Source organism: Plutella xylostella, chromosome 29 (genome assembly GCF_932276165.1).
Source record: "Plutella xylostella chromosome 29, ilPluXylo3.1, whole genome shotgun sequence".
NCBI classification, from domain to species: domain Eukaryota; kingdom Metazoa; phylum Arthropoda; class Insecta; order Lepidoptera; family Plutellidae; genus Plutella; species Plutella xylostella.
This window is the reverse complement of record NC_064009.1, coordinates 4,339,777-4,363,816: the sequence shown is the minus strand read 5'-3', so window position 1 is coordinate 4,363,816 and position 24,040 is coordinate 4,339,777. Positions and strand designations below refer to the sequence as shown.

General features: G+C 41.5%; 1 protein-coding gene across 11 annotated transcripts in view; it reads right to left on the bottom strand.

Annotated features, from left to right (window-relative positions):
• Nucleotides 1-23,797, bottom strand: part of LOC105386449 (potassium voltage-gated channel protein Shab) — a 52,710-nt gene extending 28,913 nt beyond the window's left edge. For 6 of the 11 annotated variants that reach the window (XM_048631795.1, XM_048631800.1, XM_048631802.1 and 3 more), the window contains exons 1-2: nucleotides 23,406-23,796; nucleotides 5,906-5,993 (exon numbers count right to left, since the gene is read on the bottom strand). The gene's annotated coding sequence lies outside the window, so the exon portion shown is untranslated. Of the gene's footprint in view, nucleotides 1-5,905; nucleotides 5,994-23,405 lie in introns of all 11 variants that reach the window. The other 5 variants (XM_048631801.1, XM_048631799.1, XM_048631806.1 and 2 more) reach the window with 3 other exon arrangements.
• Nucleotides 23,798-24,040: the final 243 nt, after the last annotated feature.

Sequence of the window (24,040 nt, the reverse complement as noted above, 5' to 3'; positions counted from 1 at the left end):
TCTGCCCCTTGTGGAAAATTAACGATAGGAAACGTCGCGTGCACGAATCCGTCCAACCAGCACATTCACGTCCGATTCCATGAAAATAAACCCTGTTGCCTTTTAATAAGAATTGCTAAGTCAGCAAAGCTAGCGTGCACGGGCAACGCCTAACCAATTTGCGTACATCCCTGTTTAATGAAAAGTATGCTCTATTGGGTTATAACTAGGGCATTCGAGGGGCCGGTTTAAATTGGCTAGTAAATGGGTGCAGTTTTTAAGTAACATTCAACATTGTCACAGCTGAAGTGTCTTCGCGTCGGGTGACTTTTTTACCTTCATTCCCGTGGAGTGAAGATGTGGCTGTCGCGATACTGTGCGGCGCGGCGGCGAAGGCGACGCCAATTTGTCTCTTTGCGACATTGGGCGACGACACGTATATGGCAACAGGTTAAAAACTTACAATAGCGGAATTTCTTTACCGCTTTTTGAACGAGGAATGTTTTATGGCTGCAGGAGCTGCTAGACAGAACTACGTTGGTTATTAACCAGTGATTTATTATTTGCTTTTCTAATCTGCATATCATTTTTATATAGCTCACCGCATAGTAAATGTCCAGATTTCAGAAACATGTTTATGGGACCACTAACGCGTAGCCGGAAGCCGTTTCACAGGAAAAATAATATTTGGTACGCCTCCTGTAACATCATGTTTACCTATTGGTTTTATTGAACGTTCCTGTCAGACGAAGATTGGAGAGCACCTAATCTAAGTCTCTTGCCTCTATCTTCATTTACATTCATAGATCTCAACTACTTACAAAACTATTCACGGAAGCGAGAAATAAACGTGATCCAATTATTTCGGAAGGGTCGTCATGTTGTCAACGCGCCTCACGCAGAGCTCGTCACACACATGCGGCGATCTCACATGGAACAAGACAGCGGTTTCACTGCACAGTACAAGTACCTACTTCCTCGAGGCATCCTACACTCGCGCGTCGCATCTTGAGACAACCGCTTCAGCATCTGAAACAACTACTGCGAGAGTACAAGTAGAGCCGCTGCAGTACTCTATGCGATGTCTAAAGATGGGACAAACATACATCTGTTCCGTGCAGAAAACACGATCAAAATAACGCGTTGACGCCGCGTGGCGCCGACGTAGGTCAAGTCGAGTATTTCCGTCCTCGCCTTGATGAGGGCTACCGCATATCTCGACCACCGGTTAATATTAACTCTTCGGTCATATGTGCCACTCGCGCCTGATCCGTGATCATTTTAATGTTCTAGCTGATGCTGGAGGTGATCTGTTTATTTATGCGATTCGATTCGATTGTGATGCCGCACTTCTAACAGCTCTTCAATGCAAATAACAAGGAGGCGCAATGTTGAATGCGATCTAGAATCGCTAATAAAAGGTGATGATTGAGCTGCAATCTTGTTTTATGTCGGGCTGTGCAATTGTGCATCTCAAAAGTGACTCACCCGGCCTAGTATGCTCAGTTTACTGCTCACCCATTTCAAATGAATGCGGAAGATTTCTACTCTATATGATTTTCTAAATATGAAGGTAGTATTTTCGATACAAAAAATTTAAGCAATACATATAAAATTACGGCCAATTAGTACCGCGCAAGCTATAAACTCCGTAACCATTAAGATTGCAAATGAATTTTCCGTTTAGTGCACCGAAGTAATAAAAACGCTTGCATAAATAAAAGCATGCGCCGATTTAGCTGCGTGCCAAAATAACAGCACTCCATTTTCCCGATTGCATAACGATGTTATAGAATCGCGCATGAGTGTATCTGTAGTTGATAGAGCGATCTACCTCGAGACATTGACCTATCCGGCCGCGGCGACTCACTCCCGTAGCATCTCGTAGATATTTTTACCGACGCAGCTGTTTGATTCCAACTCATTTGGCACGTTGATCGTGCATATTTGTGCCATCTCTTCCCGAAGGAATCCCGGCGCAGCGGACTGAAACAATGGAGTTAATCGCGGGAGCGCATTACGACGAACCGGGAGATCCGGTTCTACTATCGTTGTGTTTTGTTGCATCACATTTTTCAGTAATTAGCTCACTTTATTATTAGCCCAGAGACAGGTGCATGGGTTGATAGGTCAGATTTGACCTCCCAGTATTTGACGGCCGTTTAGACTGTTGTGGAAAATTTAACATTTCATGACATCAAGCTTGTAGTCTAATTTTAACAGATGTAATCCGTATGTTTTGTATGTTTACATCTTCTGTGACAGCCTAGCTGACGTGTTGTCAGTTGATGAACAGTTATAATAATTCATACCGTTCGGTATGTTGCAAAATTTCATATTTTATGCAAATATAATATATACGTAATAATAATAGTTGAACTTGATCCGCATCGCATCAGGCCAAGGCCTGGGCCTGCGCTTAGACCATTAACTGGTTGCAACCTAGACACATAAAGTGTCTAATTTAATAGGCATCAATAATGGCCCATTTTACGAGCGTTTCGGCCAATTTACGAGGTTCCAGCGAGCCGCCCCCGCCGGCGACGCGGCCCCGTCGATACCGCTCCGGTACAAGCCAAGTTCAAATGAATAGGGGGCTTAAAGTGATATGTTAGCATTTTAATACGTAGGTAAGAACTTAATATGTCAGGAACTGTGTACTGTGTATACCTATTCCCATCACAAACACAAGAAATGACAGCGATAGACTGGGAAACCCAGGACCATTATCCCTATAGGTACTTGAGTACCACGAATTTCATTTGTATATAGATATGCCTTGGAGATTTAAGCAAATCTTAGAATCTAATTAATTTCAAACACTCACTCTGTTGCACTTTGTAGTTCTCCCGTTTTATAAACATTTACCCAAGTCTCTATGCATAAACAAGTTCTTCAGTCAACAGCCACATTAATGATGCACTTAGCTATTCGTCCAACCCATATTCTTAGGCTCCAGTTTCTCTCGTAATAATATATACCTATGATATGTAGAATGATAGTAACCAAACAAATATAAGACCCGTACAGTACAATCTCTAGTCTAAATGCTCAAGAGTCACAAGACTCGAGAAAGAAGATCCCATTTGTGGAAGATCCCCAAATCGCAAAATATTCCCATACATGGAACACCCGAATCCGCGTTGAACACACACCCTGCTGTAACTATATGTCAATGTGTTTTCACAATTATCTTAAAGTTGGTTTATGCGAATAGTCAAATCAATTGGTGCACGAAGCGGAGTCAACAACTTGCTTTATGTTGCAATTATGAGCTTTATGACGCGGACCGACCCATACCTATATATGCTGAGAAATGTATGTGCATTTACTACTGCTAAAAAAACTTAAAACGAAAAATCTAATTTAGCTAAATCGTCATAAAATCATATAAAACAAAATTAGCTTTTATTTCAAAATCGCTTTAAGGCAATAAGTCCACCTTTCTACGACTTATATAGTATGCACGTATACATAGTAAGTAATAGTAACATGTTTCTGGTGAATATAAAAGTAAAGTTTACGCTCCACATTCCCCTACGGTTGAAAACTATTCGCTAATTAACTTGTTGGCTCGTATTATAAAAGCTCCGCTAACTTTCTCTAAAAGCTTTGTTTTGATTTTTGCTTCAACTGCAGAAAAAAGCTGCATAGTTGTAATGGCATGAGTTTTGCTGTTATTTTTTCTCCCTATTCGACATTGACATTGCGTTTTTTGGATATGATACTAATAATATAGTAATAATATATTTCAACCCTTTCCTTAAGGAACAAATTGGCAAGTCCGCGTCGTTCGATGTTGGCGACGGATTAATTTGGTGACATGACGCTCGATGACAACGACACGTCCATGAAAGTGCTTAAAAACCAGTAGTGACGTTGCGGCACGTCGTCTGCTGCAACCTCATGTCGTTAGCAGCCAATTTTCAGCTTAATGGTATTATCATTCACGAATGGTGAAACAAAAATTTAGTCAAGCTTTCATCACAAAGTGCGCAATTTTAACTAAAATATGCAAAAGCATTCCAAAAGCTATATAATGTTATTAGTAAAAAGGAAATGTACTCGTATAAAGTTGCAAAAGCTCGTATGAATGAGCTTACAAAAACTATGTGGTGACATTATATGAAAAACATATTTATACAAACCTATGAAAGCAATAGAAGTTGAAAACTGTTTTATTGAATAAAGTTTTGAATTTAGGTACTTAAATGAAAGTAAATTTGACTCGTTCATCATTTTATAGAAGAGATAGAAAATAAAAATAAATATTTGCTGAAAGAGGGCTTTGCACGAATGCAGTCTGAAACTCTAAATCAACTAAGGCTGGACCAGAAAAAATACTAAATTTTCATTTTGCAACATATTATTATGCTAATATTTTTTTCAGGACGGGTTGGTTACCTAAAGCAGGTTAATTGGAGGTATAACCAGTAATACATAACCACGGTATATAAAAACAACTGCCTCTTTGCGGCTGATTTTGCACATTTAGCCTCTGGGCAAATATGCGACTCCTTACCTTAGGAATCATACACCCGCATGTGTGACATCAACCCACACATGGCGATGCACATTATGAAGTATTGTTTGTTCGTACCAAAATTAACATACGTGTTAAGATGCTCCAATTTATGGAAGTTTCCACTTTACCTATCACATATAGATGAAGTCATTAAGTGTTCCATAACCGAAATTCTGAACCGTCGCATGGATGACCGAGGCTGGACCCAAGCCACCCTACCTGTACGCTACGGTGGCATTGGGATACGCAAAGCCTCTGACGTAGCACTGCCCGCATTTTTGTCCTCCGTATACAGTACACGGGATCTCTTTGGAAGAATTATAACTCCATCACTTGGTGATTTAGAGGTGCCGTGTCTGACGGAGGCCAAGAATGCATGGCTGAATGCTGCTGGTCCCGGGCAAGATATCCCGACAGACACGACGTCACAGAGGCTATGGGACGCGCCACTATTGGAAACCGCAACCGATGCAGCAGACCGAGCCCGTCTCCTGGCCTCCAGCACTCTACAGTCGGGATATTGGCTGAATGCCTACCCTTCGGCAAATCTAGGCACGTTGCTGGACAGAACTACTTTGACAGTGGCCATCAGCCTGAGACTAGGGCTTCAAACTAATGAACCACATCGCTGCCGCTGTGGGGAACATGCTGACCGCCGCGGTCACCACGGCTTATCGTGCGGCCGCAGTGCCGGGCGTATAGCGCGCCATGCCGCACTCAACGACACCATCCGCCGGGCCCTTGCCAGTGCAAACGTTCCCGCTACCTTAGAGCCAAGCGGGATCATGCGGGACGACGGCAAGAGACCCGACGGCATGAGTCTGGTGCCATGGAAGAGGGGCCGGCTGCTGGTGTGGGACGCAACATGCGTGGACACACTAGCACCGTCCCATCTTCCATCTACCTCCAGAGAGGCTGGCGCTGCGGCCGGGCGGGCGGAGATGATGAAAGGCCGCAAATATGCATCCCTAGGAGAGGGGTACATGTTTGTGCCTTTCGGAGTCGAAACCCTAGGGCCGTGGGGACCGGAGGCACGTCAGCTTTTTAAAGAAATCAGCAGCAGACTAATAGAAGTCTCAAGGGACCCTATGGCTGGCTCTTACCTCGCACAAAGGCTAAGCATCGCTATACAGCGGGGTAACGCGGCCAGCGTCTTGGGTTCCCTACCCGACAGTGGCAGCGATCTGGCCAGCATTTTCTTTTTAGTTTAATTTTAATTTTATATTAGTTATTTAGATTGTATTGTGTACATAGATATTTACAGTTACATTACAAAAGTGAGTACAAATGTACAGCGAAAAGCGCAAGCGAGCCACCTCTGGTTGACCCTTCGGGAATTACAGTCGTGAACATAATTATACTGTATCGTGTATGTATGTTACAAAAGTACAAATGACATACCTTGTTGTGGAATGGTGGCGGGTGTGGCGAGGAGGCTTTGCAAGTGTCACGAGGCTCGGGGGCCCGCGCCCGATCCACTAGAGATTATCTGCAGAAGAAACGACGCCATTTTGAATTACTGGGACTTAAGTAGGCGTTTATCACCACTTCAACATCTACGAATGAGAGTGAGACCGTTTGTGATCCGTATTTTGTTTGCAAGAAATTCTATTTCAAATAAAATAGATTGAGATTGAACTGATATGAGCTATGGTTTATCAATACTGAGGTAGATTGATATTGTAAGTACGGTGCATAGCATAACATAAGCGTCAATTCACACGTACCACAACCACACCACGTCGCAGCGACATAATGTGGTCAAGCTGTGGTTACGTGTGAATAGTGTGCAGCGGCTTTTTGCAGTTGCGTTGTGGCAGCGACAAAATGACGATGTGGTTGGGTTGTCGCTGTCGTTGCGATGTGGTAACCACGTGGTCGTATGCAATGAAGAGGGTACGCGTGGCGGCGTTGCCGACGCGACGTGGTTGCGATGTGGTTGCGATGTGGTCGTATTACACAGGTGGTCGATGACAACGGCAAAATGTGGCACGTGTTAATTGGATTATTCATTTGCAATACAAAATATACGCCCGACCACACGGCGTGGTTGTGGTGTGGTTGTGGCTGTGGTGTGGTTGTGGTACGTCTGAATTGACCCTAACATAATATCGAAATAACAAATATGAAGAAACGAGTGCGATATGAGTAGGAGCTTGTCCTTCTTGAAACTGACAGCTATTTCAAAATAATCTTACAGCCTCTCCTACGTATACTTAGCCCCTGTTTCACAATGTCTGGTTAGTCGCTACCTGTCGGATAAAATACATGCTGTCACTGTCTAAAAAATAATAACAGAGAGTGACAGCATGTATTTTATCCGTCAGGATAACTAACCAGACATTGTGAAACAGACCCTAAAATATTTTTTATGAATTTACCTTAGTACTTACAGAACCAAAAGTGACTGAATGTCATTATGGTTCAGAATCTTGTGCGTCTGTACTTATTTACGGTGAGATATATGTGGACTTGTTTATTTATTTCAATAATTGAATATGCTAAGTTTAGGTGCGAATGACGTCGACCACCGGTGATCGGCGGGGCGGGTGCCTCGTCGTTTCAAGGGAAAGGCTCTGTGGTTTGCCTCATATCCTGTGATTCTGTAACATTATAAGTGCTTCCGACTCATATGCCTCTTAAACTTAAACGGTATAATAAGAACAATTCACAAAAATTGGACCATTGTGTATTTCAGTTCAGATTTTGCCAACAATCCGGTGTCCTCCATTTCCATTTGTCTGGCCACGGCTGAGCACACAGCACTCCAAGAGCCAAAGTCACGGGCGAATTCTGTTTCATAATTTTAAAATCAACAGAATTTCCCCTTTACAACCGTAAGCCATTAGAAGCGGCCTTGCCTCTCAGTATGATATTTTTAAAACCTTACCGCGACACGGTCAGTGTGATGGTCTTCTAAATTTGAACTCGCAGATTAATATTCTGTGTCTGAATATACATAGTGTGGGCCCGGCGTACGAGTAGGAAAAAAACATAATTGCTCTATCATTTTTGAACGTATTCGTCATCTACATATCTAAAGGATTCTGAAAGCTATAGATGACTCTGCAAGTCTGAGAACTGAACAGCTTTTGTTCAAACACTTTTAGATTCTTAAACGTGTAGGTACAGTCAGCTGCATAAGTAGCTATACACTTTTGTATCTTGTCAATCTGAAACCGCCTATCAATTCACTGAAACATTGAAGGTTCTTCAGTTTGACGAGGTACATAAGTGTATAGCTACTTATGCAGCTGACCGTACTCTCAAATTACAAAGCCACGTAACCAATACAAATTATGTAGGATTACTACCTAAATATTTTTTTGCGATTTTATTTTTCTGACACCTTCTGTTATTTCTGAGGACAAAAAAGGTAGTCAATGCACACGCACAGGGGTGGGCAAGGGTAGGTAAACCCTTCAAGATACGAATATACGGGCAAAAACCTACTAACATAACTATTTCCTTTTACTACTTCATTCAGTATAAATACTCAAACAAACCATTGCGCAGTAAAATATCGATCAATCGACGCAAATAGTTCACACTTAATAAAAGTAGCTGAATCGATTCCGCGAATTATTCGATTCAGTCGAAACGAATCGATCAACACAACAAACTACGTTTTATTCTTTGTTAAAATTACTTAATTATACTTACAGTTTATTTCAGTTCAGTTTAGGTAGGTACCTATCAACATATTATGTGATTCATTTGAGTTCATTTATGTAAGTTCAGTTTTCCTTATAATGTTTCGGATGAAAGGAAACTTATCATATCATAAATAATAATTACATTATAACCTACGTATTTTATAACTAATATTGTATGTGACATTACCATAATAACTGTCCTCATTTATCGAGTCAAAGCAGGCTTCCCTTCTTAGTCAAACTACCTTACAAACGTTTTTCATAACTATAAAAACGCAAGTTCAATCAATAGCTATAAAGCTTCAGTCTTTGTAATTATATCGTTTACTTGTTTTCGAATTAACACAATTAAATTACCTACTAAATTATTTTATATGCCTATAACTGTTTCATTGCCTTTTATTTCACAGGCCGGGGTTAATTAATGAACATGTAGGAAATAGTTTTTTTTAACATCATTGTTTTCACATACAATCAGAGATAAGTGCTTGCCAGAAGAGTTCGGACACGCATTCACGCAACATGCGGCGCGATGCGTCTTGCGTGTTGCGTGTTGCGTGATGCGTGGCAGTGTGAGATCCGCCTTACGGACGATAGCTTCCAACAAAACGACCAGTTAATTATACACCTCTAAATGAACTGGGATAGTCTCATATTACGTTTGTTTATTATTCCTCAACTCCGAGGTGTATTCACAGTTGTTTGAAAGAAATATGTGAAAGTTGCGTCGGAAGTGAGTTCGCATGGGAGTTGGCGGGAAGCCAGAGTTGAACCAAACTTCGCAGGAACACGGTATACATAATGTATTTGTCAAAGTTTTTGTTTTGCAAAATGTGCATTTAATTGATATAGTGAAACTTGAAGCACTATGTTATTGCCGAAAGTTTCTGAAGCCAAGCTTTATGTCATTATCATTAGAAATATTAAGATTAAAGAGATTGCATTATATGCATACATTTGCATAATATAGGTATAATGTGATAACATTGCGATTGAAGCGCTGTGAGGAGCATATTCTGTTTACACTAATAACTGCCAAATATAAAGAGAGCCAACTGAAAATATGGATACTAAACCCATAACAATAAACATGTTTTGCAAGACAAAAGCTCAAGGAGAATATGACATTAATCCGGATGGTCGCCGCTGCTCTTAGCAATATTATTTTCCTGGTGAAGCGAGACCTGCTGAATCAGTTATGTACAATATACTATATACTTTAATGGACTATTAGGTGGCTCAATTATGAATATTTTGGATGCTAAAATCGCAGTTTCGCAGCAGTTTATCTATATTTTCCTTATAATGATGAATGAACTGTACCTAATATCAATGCTATATCTGCATTGATATTAGGTACAGTGTGTGAGATACCACGGCACGGACATACTAATTATGTCGCTACTAAACCAGTACCGACTGAAAATTAACAAGGCAACGCCCTGTAATTAGGGACGCTCGAAATAGTGATCGCGAATTAGACTAGACCTACAAACTGGCTATCAGTTGCGTGTGCAACAGATGTTTGTGACGCAACATGCGGGCACGGAGTACGCAACGCGACGCATCAGAGCGGTGACGCGGCTCGCAGAAATACCCGCACAGCCGCTGACATTAATGTGCAGAGTGTGCAGCCCGCACCGCCCGCGCCGGGCAGCCAGCCGCCGCTGCCAACTAGGTGACCACCGACACCACCGGATCGATCACCTCACTCCGCCCCACCTCGCCTCGGCCCCACCTCGCCTCTGCCCCACCTACATCTTCACACACCGATAAAACCACGCACCCACTTCTGCACTCGTAAAACAGCAAATCCAATTACAACTTCCCAACAAACTCTCAAACGTGAGACCTCATGTCGACGGACTCAGCTCGAAAATCGATCGTTAATTTCCCGCTTTTCATCTCGTATCAAAAGGAAAATTGTGTTCACCTAAAAGCTGTTTTATTAAGTATTGGTCGGAAGTAGTGCAACTTTGTAAGCGGTCGGTAATAAATAGCGTGGCCAGACAATCAGCCGCAAATCTTCGAAGGCCTACGAAATGGGTCAAGGATGAATAAGAAATAGCAAATGCACGGGAATGGCATATAAAACATCCTTGGGCTGTGGATAGTTTGGCTTCCTTTAGCCAAGTATTGAAGTCATAAACACCAACGCATGATGCAACTAAACTGCGTACAAACGGCACTTTAGTACATATTGTATTTATTCAAGAAATCGAGCAGTTACGATATTTCAGGCGATGCAAAGTTACAGCAGTGCGCATGTCGGTACACAGTCACACAGTACCGCATTCGCTTTTAGTGTATAATAATGAACCGCTATCAAGATTATTCGCTTTATCTGCTATAATTGCCTGATAACTGAAGTAGGCATCATACGCGATAGTGATAACATATTTCCAATGTCTATTATATTACCATAGTATTACCCGCGACCTACCCTTTCAGTTTACCTTCTTTTAAGAACAGATAGGTATAGTATAGGTAGGTATATATTGTGTATATACAATATAGCAGATATCAGTCGGTCCGGGGCAGATTATTTGATGAGTTGTAGCGGCTCCTGGCTGGGAACCAGGTCGCGGGCTGCAGGTTACTGGGGCACTCAACTAAATTGATACACGTAATTGCTCCAGCATTTAAAGTCAATGTAATTCTAGAGTCACTATTCTATCTACCTTATGAAGCTACAACAGACAGCTACACACCAGAAGGTAATGGGGACAAAGACTTTTGCTACTGCTTTCAAACATTATATTTAAGCAAGTTTTAAAGGAATGGTTAAGTACCACAAAGGAGAAGCCTATTCTTTTGCATTTGAGGTCCTACAGTGATCATAAAATTAAAGTGTCCTCTTTAATATTTTAAAAGTTAACAAAGTAACTACGTTTCCCGCACAAAGGCACGCAAAGACGACGTCTTCTAGAAACCTTAGGTCTTAAACAAGAACAATAGAACGTACCTACCGAACTTGTAACTGCGGTAAGACGTAAGACATTGTGGAACGCTAAAAAATTCAACAGCGTTGACGGCACGGCAGTCTTGTAAGGGTGAAATTCTAGGTAGCTACTAAGTATACATCCTTTGACCTTTATGTTTCAACAATGACGCTCTCAATTCCAACTCTGGGAAACGTTGGCTGTGTTGCGCAAAGTTCTGGAAGCCGACACTTGGCATCAGTGATGTAAAACTGCTGGAGTATGTTAATGAGATGGGCGGTTCCACGGAGCGGCCCATATCGCCCAAGTACAACTGTTTGATGAAGGCAATTATGTCCACAATAACACGGCCGCATAGTGACTTTATGTGCTGTAACAAAACGCTACAATATTGAACATTAAATGGCCGAGAGCTTGGCAACATGATACCTATATCTGGACATGGCAATGCAAGTTACTTCATACGAGTGGCGTATATTTCATTGCCCGTGAGTGTAAGTACTTACTCATTTATATTCGTGTATTTCACATTACATAATGTCTGTTCAACTGAAAAAACTCTTACGCTTCGGAAGTTACTGTTTAACTTGTTAACAAACTTTGAATACTTTCTGCCATTATCAAGTCAATCGAACGGGAACTTATTAAAACTTCACTGAAACTCACTAACTACAGCAAACCTAGCCGGGTACCTATTATATAGGTATGTATTTACAAGTTAAATAGAGAGGAAGTCTAACTCTATGAAATGTACCCATATATTAAATTTTTAATACGTAGGCGTCGTCGTACTATTTAATTTCCCTGTATGTGTGCAATTTATTTCATTAGGTATACATATTTAATGACCCTATAAAAAAGTCTTTATAACAAAAATATTTCAGCTACAGAAGGTTCAGAAAAATCAAAACTCAGTGTTTAAGACTCTATTAAGAATGTTTCGACACATTGATCATCTAACACTACAGTTTAACGCACCTTACACATCCAACTAACCAATAAACTTTTGGCAATTGATTTTATGACTCTATTCTTGAACACTCCATCCGATTCTAAAATTTATTATCTCTACTCGACAAGAGAACAACGTTATAAACTTTACAAATGAACAAATAAATATTTAGCCCTCTGTTGTTTCAGATGTATTGATCCTTTTATCAGCAGTTTTTTTTGTTGTTTTAGGATACAGTTTTACTTGTAACATCCTTCCCCCAAGATCTTGCTTTACTTACAAATAGGTAAATCCACCAATTTACAATTTTACTAAAAATTATAATTCCAATATATTTTATTAATGGAATATGAAATAAATAATTACCTACTAATTTATCAAATTATGTAAGAGGCCATTTTTGTATACAAATTGTTTTTAAATTCGTTGAGGCTTTGGGAGATAACCCTAGGTCGTGAAAATTGTTATTAAAAGTGTTCATTGAAATACAACTCACTTTCGTTTTTATCAGGCTAGACCCAGTTCTTAATCAGGATTTTGATAGGATGTTATTATGTCGATCGTCGGGGTCGGGGAAAATGCGTAAGCAACTAAGAAAAGGTGATTTAAGCTTTCTACATGTCCGTCATGATCTCATGACCCATCGCTAAGTTGTTACATTGAAAATGTTTTCAGGAGGTAAGTATAATTGGCATAGATTCACAGGAACGTTAGATAAATTGAAAATCATTCAACTCAGTCTGGAAAGGTCGTAGTCCAACGTAAATAGACGAAACTAACTAGTTTTTCCGATATTATAAGATCTCCTTGTGATGGTGAAATAATGTTTGAATATGGTTAAGTCGTTTTTGAAGTAAGTACTCAATTTGTTACTAACATACATACGTACATACTTTACACACAATTTTCTCCACTTTGCCTGTAGTTATGCTATACAATAAACATTTTAAAGCCCTTTTGCTATACTAATTACCCCGAATGCGTTAAGCTATTAAAGCTCAACATCATTAACACAACACAAATACCTGTAGGTAACTATAAATTCCTACATTGCATAGCTCTAAATAGTGAAATACTGTATCCTTCGGTTGGTATTTGCCTTACAAATTGTTCACAAAGGTTCAATCCCGCGCCCTATGATGATGTAACATGGAGGGTCAACCTTTATTGTGTTTAAATGTAAACCCCGACGTTACGTGTGTGTTATGTTATAGTTCTAATTAACAGTATTTAAGTTCCGTGTAATATCAAATATTGGAAAAATAAAAGAGATTATTTTTCCTAATATCCGTAATATAGCTCTGAACCTGCTCAACTATTTGTGCCTACTACACTAGTCAGTGGCTTAGGAACACAAAGCTCTTTGAAAGCTCAGCACAATTTACAGTTGAAAGCTTCCCTCATAAGACGTGCGGTCATTAAAAAAGGCATAATGACAAGCAAGCCCACAAAACATTCGTAATTAGTGTGGAACCCTGGAAGTACTAATGCCGTATGTTTACGGACCGGGCGCGTGCCGGACGCGGGTCGTCGCGTGTCGGATGCGGATCGGCACGGCCCACGGCACCCGGGCATTATTCCCTCCGTCCAATCGATACCCGCCTGATACACGCTTATTATCGTACGCTCGTAAATCGACTGATTAACCTTCTGGCACTTAATTTAGAGCTCTCAATTACTCGAACACACCTTCCAACGGCAATCAAATTGGCTTTAGCGAGCCATTAGCACGACATAATCACGCAAAGAAAATTCAGCGAAAAATTCTAGCGACTAATATATAAACGTACTTTAGCTTAATTTGTTCCATCAATGCAAATGGGCCCGGCGATCGTGCTTGCTTCCCCGCACAAATGTTGTTCCTTATCTTTCAGAGCCATCGGAAAAGCTTGCAACGTCCGACAATCAAGGCCCGACTTATTTCGCCTTGGTTTTTATTTTTTAATTCCGGCCAGCACGCTTACTTAAATAAAAGCGTTGGCCTGTGAGGCGCTTCTGGTTTTAAATAATCTCTTCTAAAATGGTAAGATTCCGAGGATGAGAAGGGTCACACTGTCCCGGCTGGACGAGTGCCAGCGGCTGAAGAGGTCATGTGCTCGAGCTTACACCGACTTATTTAATTAGGAATGTTTCCATTTGCTCGCGAAATACCTTTGTTGTGCAGAGATAGTCTGGACTATTGGGACTATGGGGTATTATTGTTATTTAAACTGCAAAGTTTTGAGCATGGTTTTTAAAGTACACACTTAGTTTTAAATATTATAATTATACTACTTACATATGTAAATATAATTGATAATGCATTTAGGTATAAAATTACTTTTAAGACAAAGTGTAACACGCATAGTTTTAATAACGCGCGCCTTCCCCGAACGACAGCCGAAACATCCCGATCGACTCCGAACGCAGCGCCTCCGATGACTGCCGAGTGTCTCCGAACATCAACGAGTGACGCTTCGGAGCCGTTAAATAGCCCCACGCTGCCTACAGCAGCTCAGTTCTGTTGCGTCCGGGCTAGCTTACACTTCTCAGTGGAACTACTTGGACCATCAGACTACCTAGGGACCCGTGCTCGTACAGAGGTGCTTCGTTCGCGAACACTTATGGACAGTGCGGTTAACTTCATAACCTATAACTACTTTACTCCTTACCGTTTTGTTTGCATTTAACTTAGTCATTTAATAGTCAATGTACGTTGTAATAAACAAGTCCTAAGTACGTTCGGCGTATATTCTTCCCACACTGGCGACCAACGGGCGGCCCTTCGAAGAACCTAAAGAAGTATACGTAACTCGTGCAGGACGTGTTACGACGACACCAGCGACGAAGATGGCGAGTTTGTCTGCAGACCAGTTCAAACAACTACTCGAGCACATCGGGACTGGCGGACGAAAAGGATCGTTCGCTTCATTTTCGAACCATTATGATGGGGAAAATTCCACCGAGATATTAGAGGCATTCCTGACTTCCGTGGAAACATTTAAGAAAATTGAGAAAATCGATGACAGTGACGCACTGACGAGCCTACCCTTAATTTTAAGGGGTGAAGCAGCCATATGGTGGCAAGGTGTCAAGGACGGGGTTAAGACATGGGAGGATTTTAGCACTCGTATTCGCAATGCATTCGCACCTAAGAAGCCAGCTTACGTCATATATCAGGATATCATGTCAGAAAAGCAGAAACCAGGTCAGATAACTGAACGGTTTATCTCACAAAAAAGGATGTTGTTTGCACAATTACCTAAACCTGAACATTCAGAGCAGCAGCAACTTGATATGGTATATGGATTGTTACGAATGGAGATCAGGAGCTCAGTTCCTAGGAGTACCGTGACTAGCTTCGACACTCTATTAGAAGCCGCTAGAGGAGCAGAGAGGGACCTTGAAGAAAAAGGTCGTAACAAGATGCTGCCATCACAAACAATGGATGAAAACAGAAATCGTTCGACAAATCAACCAACAAAAGTGAGGTGTACTTTCTGTAGACTGCAAGGTCACACGATAGAAGTATGCAGGAAAAAGAAGAAGCTAGAAGAAGGCGCACTGAAACAAACGACCACACTTAAAGCTAGTTCCAGTGACATCGTGACGCAGGCGCCATCCCCTTCACAACCAAAATTTTCTTGCTATGGATGTGGAGCGCCGGGAGTTGTTCGCTCAAATTGCCAAACATGCTCATCTAAGAAGAATTCACCAAAAGTTGAAAACATTAGCTTTTGTTCAGTGAATGTACGGACCGATTCCAGACCGAGGCCGGTTGTATACATATCAGTCGACGACGTATACGGTGTGGCCTACGTTGATACATGCGCCAAGACAAGCATTGCATCCTACAATTTTTATTGCTGCCTCAAAGAAAAAGGTTACCGATTTAACGAAAAGCAAGTTAACGTAACACTAGCTGATGGCGTGCCGAAGACACAGACTGTCATGACCGTGGATGTTCCCGTAACATTATGTGGATACACTATACCTACGACTTTCGTGGTCCTACCTGAATCCAGAGACAACAGGACTTTGCTTGGCATAGGCTTCATACAGGACGCGAAAATGGTTCTGAATCTTCCTCAATTCACGTGGCATTCCCTGGAGAACCCAGGAATTACTTATGAATTATATCAGGAAGACTTTATAATATTTCAAGACAATGCTAAGAATGTTTATGACCTGAAAGAATTCCAGTTGCCGAGTCCTGTGACGTCACTCACTCTATCAGAACCTTCACAAGGCGAGGAGATACACGTGCCTGTACCTACTACGTCTATTAACAGCGTAGGGTACTCTACACCGACAAGAGTCGAAGAAGAGGCTACTCTCCCAACCATGTCCGCGGCCATTCCTTATAAATTGATCCCAATTGATTTGCCACACTCACCACTTAAACGGTCGAGAACACTTTTCGACGGATATTCACCTCGAATGGATTTCATGCTGCGGGATGCACAGATGAATATACTCACTGAGGAGGTCACTCTATCCCCACACTCAAAGTACCTATTCCCTGATCCTGACTCTGATGTTGATATATGTGCAATCGATGTTGTACAAGTAGCACCAAATTTGACAGAAGAACAGAAAAAGCAGTTAGAACAAGTTCTGATAGATCATGAAGATGTATTTACCTCAAATGGCCAGCCTACTACTCAAGCGGAACATATCATAGATACCGGTGACCACCCTCCAATTGCGGTACCGCCCTATCGACTTTCACCTCCACGAAGAGAGATATTGAAGAAAGAGATAGAACAGATGCTAGAAAGTGGCATAATAACAGCTTGCTCTTCGCCGTGGGCTGCTCCCGTGGTATTAGTTCCGAAACCAGATGGTCAAATCCGCCTTTGCGTTGATTACCGACGCCTGAATGCCATTACAAAACCTGATACGTATCCGATACCGCGGATCGATGATCTTCTCCATGAAGCTAAGCCAACGCCGTGCATGTCCTCGATTGACTTAAAATCTTCCTATTGGCAATTAAATGTCAGAGAGACTGATAGAGAGAAGACTGCCTTTATTACACCATTTGGCATCTTTCAGTTCAATAGAATGCCCTTCGGATTGCGTAACGCACCAGCCACATTCCAAAGAATGATCGACAGATTCCGTATTAGCATAAACGCAAAGATACTGGCTTACTTGGATGACATTATAATCTTCTCCGCATCATTTGAGGATCATTTGGTAGACTTGAAGCAAGTACTGAACAGAATTCGAGAGTATAACTTGACAATCAACCTTAAAAAGTGCCGTTTCTGTTGCGAGGCCATTAAATACCTTGGTCACTACATAACACCACAGGGATTGAAAATGGATCCAGAACGTGTATCTGCAATCATAAACCTGCCACCTCCCAGTAACATAAAACATTTGATATCATTTTTACAAACATGTTCCTGGTACCGGCGATTCATAGAAAACTTTTCATCCATCGCTGAACCCCTAACAAGGCTAACAAAGAAAAATGCTAAGTGGATGTGGGATAAAGAACAAGACGTGGCATATAATGAGCTAAAATTACGGCTTACCTCCGCCCCCATACTACGGCAAGCTGATGAAACCAAACCGTATATAATAAAAACGGATGCAAGTTCATACGCACTTGGAGCTGTTCTTGTGCAGGGGGAGAAGGAAGAGGAACATCCAGTAGAATACGCAAGCCGACTACTGACGCCCGCTGAACGAAACTATTCCACGACGGAAAGAGAAGCGTTAGCCGTAGTTTGGGCATTGTCTAAATTCCGTGGATATATTGATTGCCTGCCTATCACAGTCGTGACGGACCACCAAGCCTTGAAGTGGCTTATGAGCTTGAAATCTCCTAGTGGAAGATTGGCAAGATGGGCTTTACAACTCCAAGCCCACGACCTAACAATAAAATATTCACCTGGACGGACAAATGTTGTTGCAGATACGCTATCACGCCCACCGTGCACAGATGAGACTGCTCAAGAATGCGGCATATGCGGCGTAGAGATAAACATGCCGACACGAAGTGCAATAGACATTCGCAATGAACAACTAAAAGATAAGAGCCTGCAACAAATTGTTAACATATTGGAAGATAGTTCTTACAACGAAAATGCCATATACTGGAGCAATAAGGGGTACGTTATGAACAACGGCCTTTTGTACCGACACAACCCAAATGTTGACGCTGATGATGCACAGTTGGTAGTTCCTGAACATGAGTGGTCAAATATATTATGTGCATACCATGACGACCCTTTGGCGGGGCATTATGGATCAGAAAAGACGTACCAACGTATATGTAGAAGGTACTACTGGAAGGGTATGCGAAAGTATATTGAAAGTTACGTGAAGAATTGTCTACCATGCCAGCGCTACAAACCTTCAAATCAAAAGCCTTCTGGACTGTTACAAACAACTGTGATGAACCAACGCTTTGAGATAGTGGCCATCGACCTATTCGGCCCACTACCGGTGTCCAACAACGGCATGAACTGGATCTTCATCATTGAAGATGTGGCTACTCGATGGACTGAATTATTTGCAATGGAAAATGCAACAGCCTCAAATTGCGCAATGATTCTAATCAATGAAATATTCCTGCGATTTGGATTTGCTCGTAGAGTCATAAGCGACAACGGGACACAATTTGTTAGCTCCATAATGCAACAAGTGATGTACTGCCTCCGTATCAAGCATGCCTTTACGCCATTCTACCATCCGGAATCAAACCCAGTAGAACGTAGAAATAGAGATCTGAAGACGCAGCTAGCTATATTAGTTGGGGATACTCATCGTGATTGGCCCGATAAACTACCAAGCATTCGTTTTGCGATGAATACCGCTAACTGTTCATCTACTGAGTTTACACCCGCCTACATGACGTACGGACGAGAGCTCAGAACCCCAGATGACAACACACATGATTTGAGAGAGATTATCGTTTCTGAAAACTTTATCCCAGAAATAACACCAAGATTGCTCCAATTGGCCGATACTCTTAAGAAAGCAAGAGAAGTTCAAGAGCAAAAGGAAGAGACACGAAAACAAATAGTAGATGAGAGTCGAAAGAAAACTCCTGCATATTCTCCTGGTGATCTGGTACTAGTCACGTTACACCCCCTAAGTAAGGCTTCACAGGGTGTATCTGCAAAACTATGTCCTAGACGAGATGGACCCTACGTGATAACAAGACGACATGGTCCTGCTTCATTTGAGCTGGCTTCTCCCAACAATCGAGAAGGTGCAAGTATTGGCGTGTATCATGCGTCTGCATTGCGACCATATCAGAGTAGTGCAACGGAAGCGAATACAGTGCCGAACCCTATACAACCTATCCGTAAGAGGGGACGACCCAGGAAGCAGAATCCAGTCCAAGCAAATCCATCCCCAGTGAGACGACGAAGAGGACGACCCAGGAAGAACACTTCAACTGACTCCTCGCCGGGACGTCTTCACAGTCAGAGGGGGAGACTGTAACACGCATAGTTTTAATAACGCGCGCCTTCCCCGAACGACAGCCGAAACATCCCGATCGACTCCGAACGCAGCGCCTCCGATGACTGCCGAGTGTCTCCGAACATCAACGAGTGACGCTTCGGAGCCGTTAAATAGCCCCACGCTGCCTACAGCAGCTCAGTTCTGTTGCGTCCGGGCTAGCTTACACTTCTCAGTGGAACTACTTGGACCATCAGACTACCTAGGGACCCGTGCTCGTACAGAGGTGCTTCGTTCGCGAACACTTATGGACAGTGCGGTTAACTTCATAACCTATAACTACTTTACTCCTTACCGTTTTGTTTGCATTTAACTTAGTCATTTAATAGTCAATGTACGTTGTAATAAACAAGTCCTAAGTACGTTCGGCGTATATTCTTCCCACAAAAGTCGATAACTACCGTCTTAAATTATGATTTAATGTTACGAATGCGACTACTAATGTAAGTAGGTATACTAACATTAATATTAATGGCCGGCCACAGTAATTACAAAGAAAGACATTCTGAGGAGGGTGCATAATTTATTATCACTGAGTGACACGATGAGTCTTTTTATCAGTTTCAGTATTCGGAACACCCGACAAAATAATAACATTTTAATTTTTATTGTAATCATTTTACACTATCTGAGTGTACCTAAGCTGTAACTAAGTATGTACAAAGTGTGGGACATTATTAGGATTCGGACAAGACAGATTTTAAGTTTTACGGGTGTTATGGTAGAATCGCAAATTAAACATTAGTTTGAAAGAGTGTTTTCAGCATTTTCATAAAAAAAATATTCTAAATCCTTACTACCGATTTTGAGCACATGAAATCGCAAAGAAAACGCAAAGCAAAAGGACAAGATATTTATATATCTTCTCTTTTGGTATGACCAGTTTTTTAAGATACTTATACCTACTATATTACAGTCCTACTAGTTTACAGTCAGTATGAATGAGATCATAGTAATTCTAAATATCTAGTGAAGCTCTGATGCACAAATTACATTCGATGTATTATATAGTTTCTTGACGGTACGGTATGGAATAACGTTAGTGTAAAATAGGAAGCTTTCGAACTCGTGATGTAATCAAATCTACCATGATGTTGGATGTTTTTCGAAAATAGCCAATTTATTATTCGGTTACAGAAAAATGGACGTCGTCGTAGAATCAATATTGGTTATATCTTTGAGACTTGTATCTACCCAACTTTGTAAAGCAGGATCGATAACTAGTCCATCGGGTAGTTACCTCGGATGGCCGATGCCACTTTCATATATTTATTTCGTGATTGCTTTCTTCTTGTAACATCATGTTTTACTTCGACGAACTAGATATAAACAAAAATTACGAGAAGGTTCAATCGAAAAAAAACACATTTTCTTTCTCTTTTACCGTGTTGTTTTATGAATCCTCAATTTCAGTAAATGACAAGGTTTAAAAAGCAGATAGGAGGCAATCATGAGGCAATGGAGATATTTATCAGTCGGCGTGTCTTGTTTGTAGGCCAGCAGGGCTCTAGGTCTATTGTTCCAGCCAACCAGGCATAGCGTGATATTGCAATCTGTCTTAAGATTTGAAAACGAGGGTGTAAATTATGTTAATCGTGCGTGTTACTGCTGGTATAATGTGCACGTGATATTTTGTTGGCCCTACCTAAGTACCATTATTATATAGAACGAGACCTTAACCTTTCTGTAGGTTGTCTGGTTGTGCCCAGAAAATAGGAAAGTAATCAGATTTTCTGAATAAAAGCGATGGTGAAGGTTGCCGACTTGCCGCCCGTACAGAGAGGACGTGCGAAATAACAAGTAAATGAAGGTTAAAGGAAAATCCCTACAAAGTAACTGCTTACTTTCTAAATCTCGTTAAGCTGCACAGTCGCTTTTACCGTAATCTATCAACGGGCGAAGAAAAAGGTTAAATAAAAGTAATCTTACTCTTAATCGTTAATGCACAGACTTGTCCGTAGAGAAACTAAACACGGTGGTACCTATAGCAGGGGCACAGAGGCGATGTAAAATCAATAGCTGCCCCGACACTTGAAATTTAATGTTTCACATATTAAATACATGAAGGCGCCACTACACCGATGAATCATCAATAGAACTTTAATATTGATTCATGAAGGTAGGACTAGTCATTTTTCAGGCAATTGTTAGTCACTCCTAATAATAAATAAATAGTATGTGCTCTACCAGAAGTCAGAGATACCCCAGAGTTTGGTCAGTTACGGGCAGATGATGATATCTCTAGCTATATCTAAACATTTGATACGTATCTACTTTAAAAAACACACGAATCGCTCTTGTCGTCTCGTTTTTTTTTTATCAATGCTGATAAATATGGCACACGACTAACTTCTTAGCCTCATCTGTTTCGGCCAGGGCACAACCACTCACTAATAAAATACAAAGCATAAGTAAAGCAACTATAAGTGGACAAACAGCCGAAATGGCAGGTGATATTTGTACACTACGTTTGCTCACCGGCGGCTGTGGTCAGAAGGAAGGAAGTACTTCCACAAGCGTTAACCTAGCTATGTACTTGGTACCTATATACCCATCTCTTTTTGTCAAACATGTAGAATATGCTAGATGTAGATTTCCTTAGAGAATGAAGGATGTCTGACTAAGTTGGTCATTCTAAGAACAACTTTTATTATAAATACGACTACGGAAAATTCGTTACAAAAAATACGTTTCTTCGCCGGTCTTCATAGAAAGAGTAAAAGTTTTTCAGGATAAGAGAGCTGAATTACCCCCTTTCGGCTTATAACAAAATTTTTACAACATTCGGTAGAGTTTATAGGGTTTTCCTTGGGAATTTAACCATGCACGAAAAAAGTGGCCTTTATTGCACTGAGGTGAGGATACCGGTTTATAACATTAAGGCACAAATAACATTAGCATAGCAGTAGAATATGTACATTATTTAATCATTTGTAGTTTTACAAAGAATGTAGTTATACCTGATAAATGCGAAAATGAATCAAATATCTTGAAAAGGGGTTTATCCAATGTACCAGGCTTTCTTCGGGGGTATTAGTGCCTAACTACATCTGGCTCCATCGAATGGAAAATCGAATGAAAGCTTTGTGCATTTCCCCTTAAGATCTAAATTTCCTTTGTAAACATGAACCATTTCCCACCACACTGATCCACTGCAGGTTAGTTGGTTTACATTACACATCTAGATGTACGAATCTAGATGAGCTGGTTTCCTAAAGATGTTTTCCTTCACCGTTAGAGCACGTAATATAATTGTACATAAATTTCTTATATGTAAACATGGCAGGATTGGACCCATCCCATTTTGAATAAAAGCTCAGATCCGTTGCATCACTACTGCTCTCTATAGGTAACCGAAAACAAAAGGAAAACTAAAAAAATACCCCCTCTACATCGAAAGCTCCCGGGCTCATTTGCGGTGGCGAATGCAAATTTAAACAAAGAAACATCGAGATGTTTGCTCAACAAGTTTGCAGAGCCCAACACAATGGCTCGGGACCGCTAATGCCACTTCCGAGGACTCCACTCATTGCAGCTTAAAAAAAGCACGTACCCCACCAGAGTAGGTACACAATACCTGCTCACATTTACTGGGTCACAGAGTAGCTTTCAGGCCAAGTCGAATTATCTAAGCCGCTGAATATTGATTGACTAGCTATTGGAAGCTCCGTGAGCTACGTACAGCGTTCTTTGTAACACATTAACATTACAACAATAATGTCTCAAGATATTATTACTTAATACTTACATAGTTATTAGTTATAGGTAGATATCAGCATCTGTCGATTGGCTGAAAGGAGACTGTCGTGTATTTTCAGCATTTGCGCTGTTCTTCCTTCCCAAAATAATATTCAGTGAACAGTGAAGAGACAAATTTTCGCACCTACCTATTGCCAAAGCTTGTCCGATTGTCGAATGTCTTGCGAAAATGGGTCACCGGTCGTCATGCACTTACACTAATCGTTGTCACAGTTATTATCGTTCACAGCATATTCCTTGTCACACTATTTCACTAATAACTTGAGGGACTCTCCACTTGTCGCCGCTTCCTTATCAATGTAAGTTGTTTAAAATGATGAATGAAGGAAGGTGTTTACCTCCCGCGCGACCTTGAGGAGGGGAGCTGCTATCGATTCCACGTGATGTGGATGAGATGAGTGGTGTTGCGTGGGGGTGTGTTGGCCTGGGCTGGTGGTGCCGGCGGGGCGCGGGGCGCGGGCGGGCGCGGTGCGTGACTGCGGCGCCGGGGACGCTCGGGCGCGCACTGCCGCCGGCCGCCGCCGCCGCCGCCGCCGCTGCGCCGCCCCGCTATTTACGCCCGCTCCCCGCCTGAGCTTTCCCTGCGCAAAGGGAGCAAAGCCCACTTTCCTTTCTCCTCTGAAAATGAACAATCGACAATGTCGTTGCAATCTCGTGCTGTTTTCGGGCTGTGAAGTTTTATGAATAGACGCAGGGCCGCATCTTTTAACTTTGCAGTTTCTTAGCCTAGCTAGGCCTACGTATAGTAGGTACTTATCAGTTT